Below are 13,690 nucleotides of genomic sequence, written 5' to 3'. Positions count from 1 at the left end.
CCAAGTCCGACCATGTCCTCTCCAAGACAAGAGGAACAGAGAACTGCCTGCCATCAGTGTCCAAAGCACAGGCAAACCACTGTCATTATACAAAATAGCAGCATGAGGTTTTCTGCCTTCTATTTTTGTTCTTAATGTCTAAGATTTGGTACTGCTCAGCACCATCATAAACTCCAAAATTTTGCTCCTGAGTAGTGGTAGCCAGTGCAGCTCCCCATATTGCAGAAAATCTAGGACAGTTTTCTTCCAAGGTTTATTTTTGTACATTAACTATTCAGTCATGCATAAAGTCTTCCTATAATTCCTCATGTTCTACCCTAAATAACATGAGATTATATCACCTCACTGGTGGTTTTTTTTTTCAAACAATGAATATACTGACCCACACTTCACTCTGCAAAGTTTAAAAACACACGGCGTGACTCCTGCCACACTGTGTTGCCAGTACAGTCTGCTATAATCTGGCAGAAAACATCTCCTTACACAAGAGAAGAATTTCAACATACGACCAAACAGATAACCCCCAAATCTCTTCATCTCCAACCAATTCATTCCAAATTTCACTGCAGTTCTAACTGACAGTAATGAACAGAGACAATTGTGCACTGGATCCCAGCACCTCCTACAGCCAGGAAATTCTGTGAGTGATACAGGTACTCTGAGGAAAAAAAATACATACAATTCTGTTTTCCTAATGGTCCATGAAAACTGTGAGAGCTGCATGGTCTTCGGCATCAGAAGTGACTTCTCCCTGCATGAACCATGCTGTTTATTCCAAGAGCTAATCTGGTGGCCCCCGTAACTCTCACCCTCATCTACAGCAGGTACCTCCAGCATCTCCAACAACCAAAAGCTTGAACACTTCTAGGTTAAAAAGCTTACTGACAATCTCAGTTTGAGGTAAGAATAAAAAAAGCAGCAGTTATGTTCAGGTCTACAGACTTGCTGACACTCGTATTAAACATTGACCAGCAAAAAAGTTGCCACTGTGGGCAAGGAGGGTTTATAATTGCGAAGCTTGCTTATTACGGGAGGTGGATAATGGTCCTGTTCTCCCTCTGTCCCCTGCAGAATGGCTCATCACTTCTGTTACCATGGAGCGTCTAGCAAGGATTATCAGTATTTTCTGCTCAAGCATGAGCATGTCTACGTTTGACTTGAGCTCCCTGGCAGCTCACAAAGACTCCTTCCTCCTTCAAACATCCTGCACCGGGCAGTAATTCGAGATTTGCCCCCACAAATGCATCCTTCGGGTTAGGACAAACGCCTAAACTGTATTTTCCTTTTATTTTACTTCTTGTTATAACTCCACCATGTCATCTTCATGACAAAAGATGAATTAGGTCATAAATAAGTTTATCAGATGCTAATGATGGAACGGGTTGGAGATGCTACTGCACAGTTTGTACTGATGGTCAGTTTAGGAAGTTTTCTACACTCCCAAAGCTTCACAAGTTAACTTTTTTCTTCAAGATGTCAAATCTACTCCTTTATCAGAGCTACCAATCTGCACCCAGTGCAGATCAGTCTCACTTTTTCAGTAGGAGAATAAAACGTTGATGTATCCGTATAGACTAAAAGGTGCTGATGAATCCATTCATCCTTGATGCCAAAGCAGAAGTACACCTATAAAAATAAACAATCAGAAAGGTCCCATGAGCTCCATTGTCTGCTGAAGTGTTCTCAGTGCATAGATTAAAGAAATAAATCAAAGTAACTCCCAAGTTAAGCAAACTCCCAACCAGCCTCTTAGTTCAAAGCCACAAGTCTGAACAAAAAAAAAATGTGCTTTTCCTCGGAAAGCATTAGCGATGTGTCTATAATAAACCACATGAGATGTAAAGACAATGACTCACTTCATTATCTGTAAAGCATGAGAACAGAATACTCTACTGAGACAAAAGTCCCTCGGAAATGCTGATATCAGCTGCACTTTGCTCTCTGGTAGCAGCCTCAGCAAGCAAGGAACAATAAAACGATGCTGACATACCGCAGAAACAGGGCTGCAGAGATTGTATGATCTTAGTCTCAATTTCTGAGTTGTACACGCTCATTTTACAGTTACAAAAAAGCTCCCTTTAAGGAGCAGGCCTGCAAATTCAACCTAAAGTCTCAAAATTAAATACAGTGCAGAGTCAAGGAACAAACATGCCAGCAAAACAAGTTCTGACGGCCAGAAAGAAGGAACCTCCTGGGATGTAGTAATTGTTTCTGTTGACAAATCAGAGTGTTTAGCTCAATATATTCCAACACTGACACTTCTACTACGAGTAATAAAACACTGCAAAATCTACATAACTTGATACTGTGCCAAACTAGGAAATTCCTAATTTAATTCACCCACAGCCCTCACTGCTACAATCCACATCCCTTTTTTTTTCCTGATACAGCCTGAGTCCTTATGGTGGACAGGTCTGTTGTGTCTGCTCTATCAGGCAGACTAATAGCCACAGGTGACTGGAACCAATTTCTCCTAAAATGATCAAAAATCCTGACTCTAATCCAGGCAATAAACATAGCTGATGAACAGTCAGGAACATCATCATAATTCTGTACGCACACGTGCCACATAGCCACTGCCCGAGACGCAGTGCTGCTGGCGAGGCATTCCCTGTCAGGAGTCCTGGAGAATTACTTGCCATAGCCTAGACCAAAAGCTCAGATTTATTAGTCCTGGTGCACTGCCTATTACTTCCGGAGTTACCTGAGGAGGAATATTCAGCAGTAAAATCTACGTTCCATTAAACTGTTGTGTGGCAAAGGAAGCTCCAGAACTGGGTTTTCTTTTCACTATCCCATCACCCGAAATCCACATTTGAATGCCTAAATGAACTGTGTAGGCATGAAGGAAAGCAAAGGTAGTGACGACTGAGTCCTTTCAAGTAAAGATTAGACACACAGATCATAAAGAATCTTACTCATTACTGTCCTGACTGTGCAATTAGCCTAAGCAAACACCATCAATACAGGCTGTCAGCTACAACCTCCCCAGGTATTAATCCATGTCCCCTTCCCGACGGTCGGTGTTAGAACCGGCTGGGGAGTCAGTTCCCACAGCCGAGAGCCACGGCCACAGCCTTGCCCCGACTGCGGCCGACACGGTCCAGAGCAACCGTTCAGCCGTCTGACAGCCCATGCTGCAGGAGATGCTCTGCGGCACAGCTCGCTCCACTGACGGGACATGATGAAAGTGTAGATGGCTGAGTGCTTTAAAAAAAAAAGAAACAACTAAGAAAAAGTTTTATTTTACAGACCCAGCTTCCACGCTGTCACGGTTTGAGCCTACCCAGCTGGCAACAAAAGCCCCCTGCAGCCGGAGAAGAAAATACAACCAAAAGGCTTGAGGGTCAGATACAGGACAGGAGGGCTCACTCACCAGTTACAGTCACAGGCAAAAGACAGACTCAACTTGTGCATAACGACACAAATTTAACACAACCAACCACCCCCATCAAGGATAACGAGAGATACAACCTAGTCTTGAAAACAACCCACCTTCCCCCCACCCCTCCGGGCTCAGCTCTGCTCCCTCTTCCCCCCCAGCAGCGCAGGGACAGGGAATGGGGGTCCCAGCCCGTCCGGCACAAGGGGTCTCTGCTTCTCCTTCCCCCTCACGGAGAGGGGCCCTCGCAGCCGTCCCCTGCCCCACCACGGGGTCCCTCTCCCGGCAGACATTCCCCCACCAACTGCCCCAACACGAGTCCTTCCCGCGGGGCCGCAGCTCCCCAGAACCCCCCAGCGCGGGGCCCTCCCGGGGCTGCCGCCCTCCCATCCAGCACGGGCAGAGTTGTGGCTGCTCCAGGCCCAGGCCCTGCTCCTCCGGCCTGGGGTCCTCCGTGGGCTGCAAGGCCACCGCTGGGCCACCGCTGGGCTCCAGGGGCTGCAAGGGCTCAGCCGCCACCCCACCGCGGGCCGCAGGGGAACCCCTGCTCCGGCACAGCTCCCCCTCTCCTCCCTCACTGACCCGGGTGTCCGCAGGGATGTCTCTCTCCCATCCTCCTCCTCTCTCCCCCTCACCAACACAGACAGACAAAACAACAGCCGAGAATCAACAGGCTCTTTCGTTGTTCAACAGTTATCTGCAGAGGCGCCATTGCCCTGGTCTTGGCCAGAGCCGGGTCCGAAAGTGGAGCCGGGGGAGCTTCTCGATGCCTCTTGCTGGAGCCCCCTCTGCAGCCCCTTGCCCACCACCAAAACCCCGCCGGACACCCCAACCACCATCTGGATGCAGGATTTACTGGGACCACATTTTGGTGTCACCCTGCAGGCCAGCCAGCTTATGAAGACTGACTAATGCAGGTCAAGTTCGTGATATAAAGTTAAGGCCACGACTGATTAAACATGGAACTAAGATAAAGTCACGCAAAAAAAAGCCAGAAAATGCCAATCAATAAAGAAATAGCTGTTGATTTCCTAGTAATTAAGCATTAGTGCTGCTTAAAATTGCTAAAGGGCTTCTGCCCAGTGACAAGCCCAACACTGTTCTCTTAGTATCCTATAAGTTAACAATTAAAGACTGAATTTTTGTAGGTTATTTTAATCACAAAAACGCTGTTCTTTTGTCTATGTGGTCAAAGCAGCAGTAGCTCAGACCCGATGAGATACTATAGCCAATGCTGATCTCTCTTGAAAGAAAATACAAGCCTTTGATTTCTGCCTTGCAAGTTTTATTGCAGACCTGATTTAGAAAGCAAATAAATTATCTTTTCATATGTCCTTAAGCCACCAGCTTACACCCTATTTCTGCACGCAGAAGTTTTAGTTTGCTGTTAGATTTAAGTTAAAGCATGAGCCGTGCACTGCAGATAAGCTAGTTTACTGCAGCAGGGAAGCTTACGCCACAGAGACCCAAAAATGAAGGGAGAAAAAATGTTAAGGTTCATTACTTGCCACAGCTAACAGAACAAGTTCCCTAAATGACACTGTTCAATTGCATGAGGAAAATTGACTGAAGAACTTGCTTTAAAAGCCTTTATCAGATCATACACTTCCTCTCCTTACCAAGGAAGGCAGAAAACTATTAGAGCATTCCTCCTCTTGTTATAGCTCCGTTGCTTGTGCGTTCACCTTGACATCCAAATATAGAACTTTTGTTTTTAAAAAGTCGACATTTGCAAAGATTTTTTTAATAGTTTATAGTGCCACTTGTTGCCACACTTAAGCGAAGTTACTTTTTCCAGCTTCAGAAACTATTAAAATGGAAAGTCACTGGCAACACCTCACATTTAAACTAAAACATTTCAAAATTCAATGCTAGTATTACTTTAATAATTATAAGCATTAGTTTCCATTCAGTGAGAAGAGTCTTGAAGACAGAAGCAAGAACCATCATGCCTTGTAAAGAGACTTCAAAAAGATACCAAAGAATTCCTACACTCAAAAATTCATAAACTCAAAAGCATCGTGCTCAGAAACAGCTTCCCATCCTCACCAGAAGCAGAATTGTGTCATTCAAAAAGAAAGCTGAATCTACATCATGGCCTTGACTTATCAGATTTAGCTCTTCAGATAAACCAAACCTTTGAAGTGTGGGCATCTTCTAGAGAGCAGGTGAACACTTTAAAAAAAAAAGGAAGTAACGCAGAGGTGAACATTTTGGATTTTATCAAAGTCACATTGGCTTTTTTTTTTTATACATAGTACTGTTCTTAAAAGATATTTTAGAGTATTATCTTAGAGGGAGTTAACTAGCAAACATAAAAAGCACTGAGTGCACAAGTTTAACCCATAAAGTAGGGAAAAAATATTCTTTATTGCTATCAGGTAGATCCTAAAGCCTGAAGCATCATGATTTCACAGGAGAGAGACTTACTTTCTTCAAAAGCTTACTGCTCACCCGGTTCAAACTACATTGAGCCTTTTCCCACTATATCATACAGGCAGTAGAAGTAACGCCTACATCTGCTGAACATAAGACGTCACGTTAGAACACGACAGACCGTAGTTACAGGACAACCAATCACCAAGTCATGTAAGACAGCTTAAATGTACACATACTACAGCAAACTCAGCGGGGCTGGGGGAGGGAGGGTAGGAAGAGACCATACTGGGATGGAATGACATCATCTGAAGGCCATGCTTCGTATGCCTGGAGCCATTCTGAACTGGTTTCAGTCATACCTGACTGATTGCTCACACATGACTGTGATGGCTGATAAGCCTGAATTTAAACGCGGTGTGAATTTTCCCCAGGTCAGTTTTGACTCCGGTGCTTTTCAGCACCTCTAAGCCGTTTTTGGGAGGGATTTTTGAAAGACAGTGCTGGGGTGGTTGTTACCATGCTGCTGATATGAATCTCCTGACAGTTTTAACACCGAAGATACCCAGGACTAGATGATTAGAATTTCTGAAGTTAAGCCCTTTAAAAGGCACAGATAACGTGGATCTGCGGGAGCAGACATTCTCATACATCCCACCTATTCAGAAAAGCGTTCAGCATATAAACATACACAAGGTGTAAAGTTGGAAACAGGAAAAAAACCCCAAACAACTGTCAGACATACTGCTGGGCAGCCACAAATCAGCCAGCACTTTGATCAGTTGCCTGGCAGACAATCCCTGAAGACAGATCTTGCACTTCATTGTGTAATGTATTAAGCTAAAGGATTATCTAAAGCACTTACCTTGAAAATGCAAAACTCTACATGTTTGGGGATAAAAACAGATCAAGACTACATGTTGCTTCGCTATTTGCTGCAAACGGCTATGCTTGGCACAGCTTTTCAGCTAGGGTTCTGATCTAATTTGATGCTCAAGCTTTCACTAAACTGTGGTGCCCTGTACAGGCTCATGTTACTACAGCGCAAGACTCACCAGAGCTTTGATGTTTCAAACTTTCAAATATCTTTCGGTACAGTCATGCCTCCCTCCATAAAGCGTGAGGAATTCTTTTTGTTGATGTCAGTGACATTTGTGAAACGAACGTGTATTTTAATGATAATGAGACTTTACAAAGCCTCTTTTCAAATTTTGAAATACATCCTTTAAGTATGAAGACAAAGCCCGATAACGCAGTAATTCCGTAGTGTTTTATGACTTCCAAGGTGGTGATAAGAGACACTTCAGGCTTGTGCAAGTGCCATCAACGTTCAAGCCAACCAATTACTTCCTAACCCCCAGGTGATTCCTTCAGTATTGTGGCGTTCATATGCAACGGGTCTGCACATGGCAAGGTTTTGGTAGCGGGGTGGGGGTGGGGGGGGGGTGGGTGGGGGGGTGTTACAGGGGTGGCTTCTGTACGAAGCTGCTAGAAGTTTCCCCTTTGTCAGATGCAGCCCATGCCAGCCGGCTTTAAGACGGACCCGCCGCTGGCCAAGGCCGAGCCCATCAGCGACAGCGTTTTTCACCTCTGGGATAACGTATTTAAGAAAGTGAAAAAAGTTGTTGCGCAGCGGTAATTGCTGCAAGTGAGAGGAGTGAGAATATGGGAGAGAAACATCCTGCAGACACCCAGGTCAGTGAAGAAGGAGGGGGAGGAGATGCTCCAGGCGCCGGAGCAGCGATTCCCCTGAGGCCTGTGGTGAAGACCACGGTGAGGCAGGCTGTCCCCCTGCAGCCCATGGGCGGTGGAGCAGACGACTGCCTGCACCCCGTGGAGGACCCCACGCCGGAGTAGGTGGATGCCTGAAGGAGGCTGTGACCCCGTGGGAAGCCTGCACCGGAGCAGGCTCCTGGCAGGACCTGTGGCCCGTGGAGAGAGAGAAGCCCACGCTGGAGCAGGTTTGCTGCTGGTGACCCCGTGAGGGGGCTCACGCTAGAGCAGTCGGTTCCTGAAGGACAGCACCCCATGGAGGAGACCCACGCTGGAGCAGTTCATGAAGGACTGAACCCGTGGGAAGACTCACGTTGGAGAAGTCATGGAGGACTTTCTCCCGTGAGGGGGACCCCACATTGGAGCAGGGGAAACGCGTGAGGAGTCCTCCCCCTGAGGAGGAAGAAGCGGCAGAAAACAACAGTGTGATGAACTGACCCCAACCCCCATTCCCTGTTTTCCCCCTGTGCTGCTGGGGGGAAGGAGGGAGGAAAATCGGGATCAAGGTTACGCCCAGGAAAGGAGGGAGGGGTGGGGGGAAGGTGTTTTAAGATTTGGTTTTATTTCTCATTACTCCTCTCTGAGTTAATTGGTACTAAATCACATTTCCTTTCAGTTGAGTCTGTTTTGCCCGTGACGGTAAATGCCGAGTGACCTCCCTGTCCTTATCTCAACCCCACGAGCCTGTTGTTATTTTTTTTTTTCCTCTCCTCTCTCCTGTCCAGTTAAGGAGGGGGAGTGATAGAGTGGCTTTGGTGGGCACCTGGCATTTTGGCCAGGGTCAACCCACCACATCATACCACCGCGTTTTCTGTGTTTAAGACCCTCGCGAACACACGCTCTGGGAACCACACGCCTCCGGCAGCCAGAGCAAACCATTCACACCAAACGCGCGTGCGACTGCCGCCGGCCAAACCAACGCGGTGCCAGGTTGGGCAGCAGCACCCGCGGGCCCGCCGGGCTGCCGCACGCAGCCCGTGCCCACCCCGAGCCCGTTCCGCCCCGCAGCCATCCCCCCCGCCCCCGCACGGGGCCCGGCCCCGCAGCCCAACGCCGCCCCGGCCGGGCCGGGCCGCGCCGCCATCTCAGCCACCCCGGGGCCGCCGGGGAGGAAGCGGAGCGGAGAGGGGCGGGGCTTGCCCGGGGGCGGGGTGGGGACCAGCCGCGCCCCGCCCCCGGCCGGGCCCCGCCCCGCCGCTACCTGCCCCGCGGCTCCCGCCGCCCCTGGCCGCCATTTTACGCGAGCCCCGCGGAGGGGGCGGGTTGGCTGCGGGAGGCCGCTGCTGCGGCCCCGGGAAAGAGAACCCGGTGGTATTGAAAGTAGCGGGGTTTGATAACGGCGGGAACAACCTCAAAACAGGGAGGTTAGGGCTGCTGTCCGGAGGCTCACGGGCGAGCCTGCGGGGGCCTGGAGCCCGCTGGCTGCCGGGGTGTGGGCCTGCCCGGGGTGGCTGCTGCTCCGACGCCCCCTTCCCGCAGCTGCTGTTGGCTGCTGTTACACCGGGAGAGCTCTCCCGAGGTCAGACGGGCTCCTGGAGCCTTCCTGCTGTCCGTGTGCCCTTGGCGCCGTTAGAAAGCCGTGCACAATCCCTCCCTTGGCAACCTGAGGTTTCCAGTTGATGTTTATTCGCGGCCGGTTATAACCCTTTGGCCTTGTAGCAACCGCTTCAGTAATTCGCTTCACGCTGCTCGTTTCCCTGCTCTGTAAGAACCACGGTGACAGTATTGCCCTGTCTGCGGTGAGCTGTTCCCATGTTTCAACATACCTCAAGAAAGAGCGTGACTGAACATACCTGTGAAGAGCCTGATGTCATTTATGTTGCATCATGGCAAGAAAATTTCACCCGGAGACCTAGCTTCACATTTCTAAAATTCCACATTCTCATGAAACCTTCAGACTGATGTGTTTTTGTATTGAACTGAAACACTGCAACAGACAATTAATATATTTCAGCAAAACGAGATAATTTCCTTAAAAACTGACATACAGTTTAATAGGATAATACCTTCTAATTGCCATCACAGTTTAAAATAACATAGTGTTTGTGGTGATAAATGAAATGATGAGATTGCAAATAGCTGTTACAAGATAACGACATCAAAGCTCTGTGCAGTGTTGTCTTGTACCCGTGGCCTCAATTTGTGGAGATCTGAGGCCCATCTTAGGCCCGAGAATGAGATTGCTTAATTAAAACCTGGATGACACAAGGAAAACACAAAATTTACAGGAACAGAAAGCTGCCATTGATGTGAATGACAAAATTGTGATATTGTGGCTGGCATGCATAGCAGCATGAGCAAATAACAGATGCACAAACATCTTTCATGTTTTATGAGGCCTTGAAGGATATTTCCAGACCTGTCAGGCTTGGAGTTTACATGTGAGGATTCCCCATCTGGCACTGGAAGCTATGCTAAAGAAAAAGGAAAATGGGAACATTTTTAACATCTCTCTCCATCATTAAACTCCTCGATAGACTCTTCATTTAATGATGCTGACCGCTATGTTTTCTTTGATACTGTGCTCTTGGGACAGAGGCAGGGCTGTTCCTGGCCATACCATAGAGCAGACTAGGAGCCTGCACATAATGGCCCAGTATAACAGAACCACTGGAAGGGGGTTCTGAAATGGGTCTCTGGGCAGATAACCCAAATATCATCAGTGCAATGATGCTGGGAATTTGCTATACAAGGCCTCGCCAGAGGCCACTTCAAGGTAGAAGAAAGATACTTGCATTTTCATGGTGTGATTTTCCGTGTGTTCCAGTCTAATTATGACCAGGTACAGAGTATTTCCTCACCCACGTGGCAAAGAACACATACTGCTGTGCACGGGTTTGCTGCTACATTGCAAGTTCCTGTCCTTCAGGTGAGAGCTCATGTTCTAGTCTTGAGAAAGGTGCATTCACTTGATTTTCAGTTATGTTACTCAACGAAGTAAAACTCAAATTATGAGTTGTCTGTGAATGAAAAATAACATAATGCAGCAATATTCTGAATTTTGGGGCAATGTTGAGTACCTTGGCAGGTGTAGAGGATTTGTAGACTCGCAAGCTTATGAGTATGTCACACGCTACATGTACTGCTTTGTACCGTGGGTATTATTGCAGAACACAGTGTTAATGACAAAAAGACATTTGTTTCCTGCAGAGTAGTGGAATTTTACATTCACAGATGACTCCTGCGCAGTGGAAATGGGTTCAGGTACAAAGGGGATGCCCTTGGCTACCAAAAAATTCCTGGGAGTGGACAGAGGGAAAACTTGACCAGCAGGTCCCTTAAGGTCATTGCAGCAGGACTTCTTTGAGCACAGAAAAGCGCTGACCACCATGGCTTCTCCTGCAGATCGTCACTTGCATCTCGTTTACCCAGGAACAAGTTCTCTCAACCAGTCACAAGCGTTCCTTTGTGTTCTCGCTCAGGGAGGCTCCCCTGTTTGCCTGAGGTACAGCTGGCACTTGACACCCACAGAAAGCAGACTGCTGCTAACGGGAGGTGCTGACCACAAACACCCCGGAGCCTGGGGCTGTTCTGCTGCACCTTCTGCTCAAGCCTGGCTTTTGCCACAGGGAAAAAACTTGCGTTTCTCTTTCTACGAGAGCAGCGTGGAAGGATTCGGACATATGAGATCCACGCTCGCCTCCCTAGCTCCTTCCCGCGACTGCAGCAGGCCGCCGCAGGGCAGGCCGAGGCTCCGCGCCCGGCCCTTTCTGCAGCCCCGAGCCGTCCCAGGGGGGCCCGCTGGGGTCACGCTGCCTGCCGCCCGCCCGCACCCTCCGCCAACCGCCGCTCCGGGAGCTCCCCTCAGGCCCGCTGACGAAGCAGGCCGGGGCAGGCCCCCTGCTCCCCCGCAGAGGCTGCCTGGAGCCCCCGGCCTCGCCGCCGCGACAGGGGGCGACGGCGACGCCCTCGGCGCCGGGCGGGCTCGGGCGGAGGCCGCGGGCCCGCGCGTAGGGCCCGGCTCCCCGCGCCAGGCCGCCGGCGCCGCACGCGCAGCGCCCCTCCCCCCCCCCGGCGCGCCGCGAGAGGCCGCCCCCGGACGGCCCTTGACGGGCGGGCCGCCGGGCCAACGGGCCGCGGGACACGTGCGCGCGGCAGCCAACGGGGCTCGGCGGGCGGGGCGGGGGCGTGGCCGGCGGCGCTGCGAACGGCTTGTTGTGCGCGCTGCGGAGCCGTTAGCCTCCCGCTGCCCAGGCCCTGCCGAGCCGGCGACAGGTGAGGCCGGGCCGCTGCGGGCTGCGGGGCGGCGCTCGCGGAGCCCCCGGGGGCTCCTGTGAGGCTGGCGCGGGCAGGAGCGGGCGGCGAGGGCCGCGCCAGCGAGGCCGAGGCCTGGGCCTGCAGGGGGAGAGCTGGGGCCTGCGGGGGGGAGGGGCCAGCCGGAGGGGGAGCGCGGGCCTGGGGCGGCCGGGCGGCGAGCCGGGGCCGCGGCCTGCGAGCCGGGGCCTGCGGGCACGCGGCGTGCGGGGCTTTGAGGGCCTGCGTGAGGTGGATGGGGCGCGGGAGGTGGAGGAGGGGCCCGAGGCCTCCGCGCTCGTGGGCGAGAAGGCCGTGGGTCTGGCTCCCGAGTGCTGCCGCGGAGGGGCCGGCCCGGGGTGGCAGATGCGCCGCCTGGGGCCGTGCCTCCTCTTGGGGCCTTTCGTCTTCGGGGTAACGTCGTTGTCTTTCGTATTTATTTTGCCTGCGTCTGCACGGGCGCAGCTTTTGAATCTCCCACCTTCGTTAAGACTGGCGCGTCTTTATTGACTGGCAGTATTTGAGGGTGGGTTTCCTCACGCGGTCAGTACGGGTTAATATTAACGCTAATTTGGGACTTCCACGAACAGGGTTCAGCAATGTTCTGCTGAGTGCTTTTGGCCGGAAGAAATCATGACTAAAGTAGTAGCCCACTATTGTTAGTACTTGTGGGAGGCTTTTCAAAAAAGTAGAGCCCTTACCCTTTTTAGAAGAAACAAGAATGTGCTAGGGGGGCCACTCAGCGGGAGGACGTGGGTGAGAGGAACGTGCATAGAGATAGCCTGGAGAAAGGGCCACTGAGCTCTGGTGGAATAGTTGTGTGGAAGTGTGTGCTGGCTACCATGTCCTGTGGTGCTGGGTAGTGGAGCAGATTATCTGTTGGGCAGAGGCTTACATCTGAGGCTTGCTGAGAAGGGAAGCCCGTTTTGTTGCATGAAGGACTTGTGCTGGGATCCTGTGATCCACTTGATGAGGTGTCTGTGGAAAATAAAGGAGGAAAGAAATGGGAAGGGTAGAGATTCTTTCCCTTTATTAATGCTTGCTGTTGGTGTTTGATCACTTCTTGTGGTCTGTGTTTTTCTGTTCCTTTTTCCTTTTATTCCCTGAATGTGGATGTTGACTGCTCACATCGCTCACCTTTTCCCTCTTTCCAGCCTGCTGTTCCCCAGTACTCATGTTTTAACCATTTTTCTTTCTAGATCCATGTGAACAGAGTTCTTGGACTTGTGTATCCCTCTCTAAAACTGGGGCGATGCATGTGTTCCATAGGCTTTATCGAGGCCATATGATTGCTAATGATTTCTTAGATTTCTGTTGACTCTCCGGTTGTGCCTGTGTCGTGTGATGGATAACAAAGTCTAGATTCCCGAGCTTCTAAGTCTGCGCAGCATGATACATCATGCTGTGACTGTCCTAGTTTTTGTTCTGAAGCAGTGTAACTGTATGTGTATAATGATGCAAATGAGTATGTGGTTTCCTGATTCAAAGTGTCGAGCAGTCCTGAGTTACGGAGCGGCGACCTGCGCTTGCAGGAGGCTCTGCCCTTGGCTTGGCTGGGTTATGGGCAGGAGCACCGTAAGCTGGCGCGGTGGTTGGGTTGTACAGGGAGTTTGTGGCCTTGGTCATTTCACCCTGATGCGAGTGGTTCTGCGGCACAAGATAAATGTGCTTTCCTCTGTGAGTTGTCTCGTGCAGTGCCAGGTTGGTGGGAGCAACAGTAGTAGTAAGCAGAGTTTAAATGGAAATGTGAATATTGCGTATAGCATCTTTCTTCACTTAATCGTGGCTGTTGAATGTGGCCAGTGTCTAATCTGACATTAGCTTACTGTGAAATGTGCCCTGTGCTCCTAATTAAAGCACTCTGTTTTCTGTGTGCTGGTTCTTGCATGTTCTGTCACTTTTTTTACTCTTGGAAAAAACCCTCCT

The 13,690-nt window shown here is 50.2% G+C and overlaps 1 protein-coding gene across 2 annotated transcripts in view; it reads left to right on the top strand.

Moving 5' to 3' along the window:
* Nucleotides 1-11,686: 11,686 nt before the first annotated feature.
* Nucleotides 11,687-13,690, top strand: part of ELAVL1 (ELAV like RNA binding protein 1) — a 40,090-nt gene continuing 38,086 nt past the window's right edge. For both annotated transcript variants that reach the window (XM_086477679.1, XM_086477678.1), the window contains exon 1: nucleotides 11,687-11,746. The gene's annotated coding sequence lies outside the window, so the exon portion shown is untranslated. The remainder of the gene's footprint in view (nucleotides 11,747-13,690) is intronic.

The sequence above is a fragment of the Leptosomus discolor genome, chromosome 24 (assembly GCF_034619465.1).
Source record: "Leptosomus discolor isolate bLepDis1 chromosome 24, bLepDis1.hap2, whole genome shotgun sequence".
NCBI lineage: Eukaryota > Metazoa > Chordata > Aves > Leptosomiformes > Leptosomidae > Leptosomus > Leptosomus discolor.
Note: the sequence above shows the minus strand (reverse complement) of the source record. Positions and strands in the feature narration are given on the sequence as shown.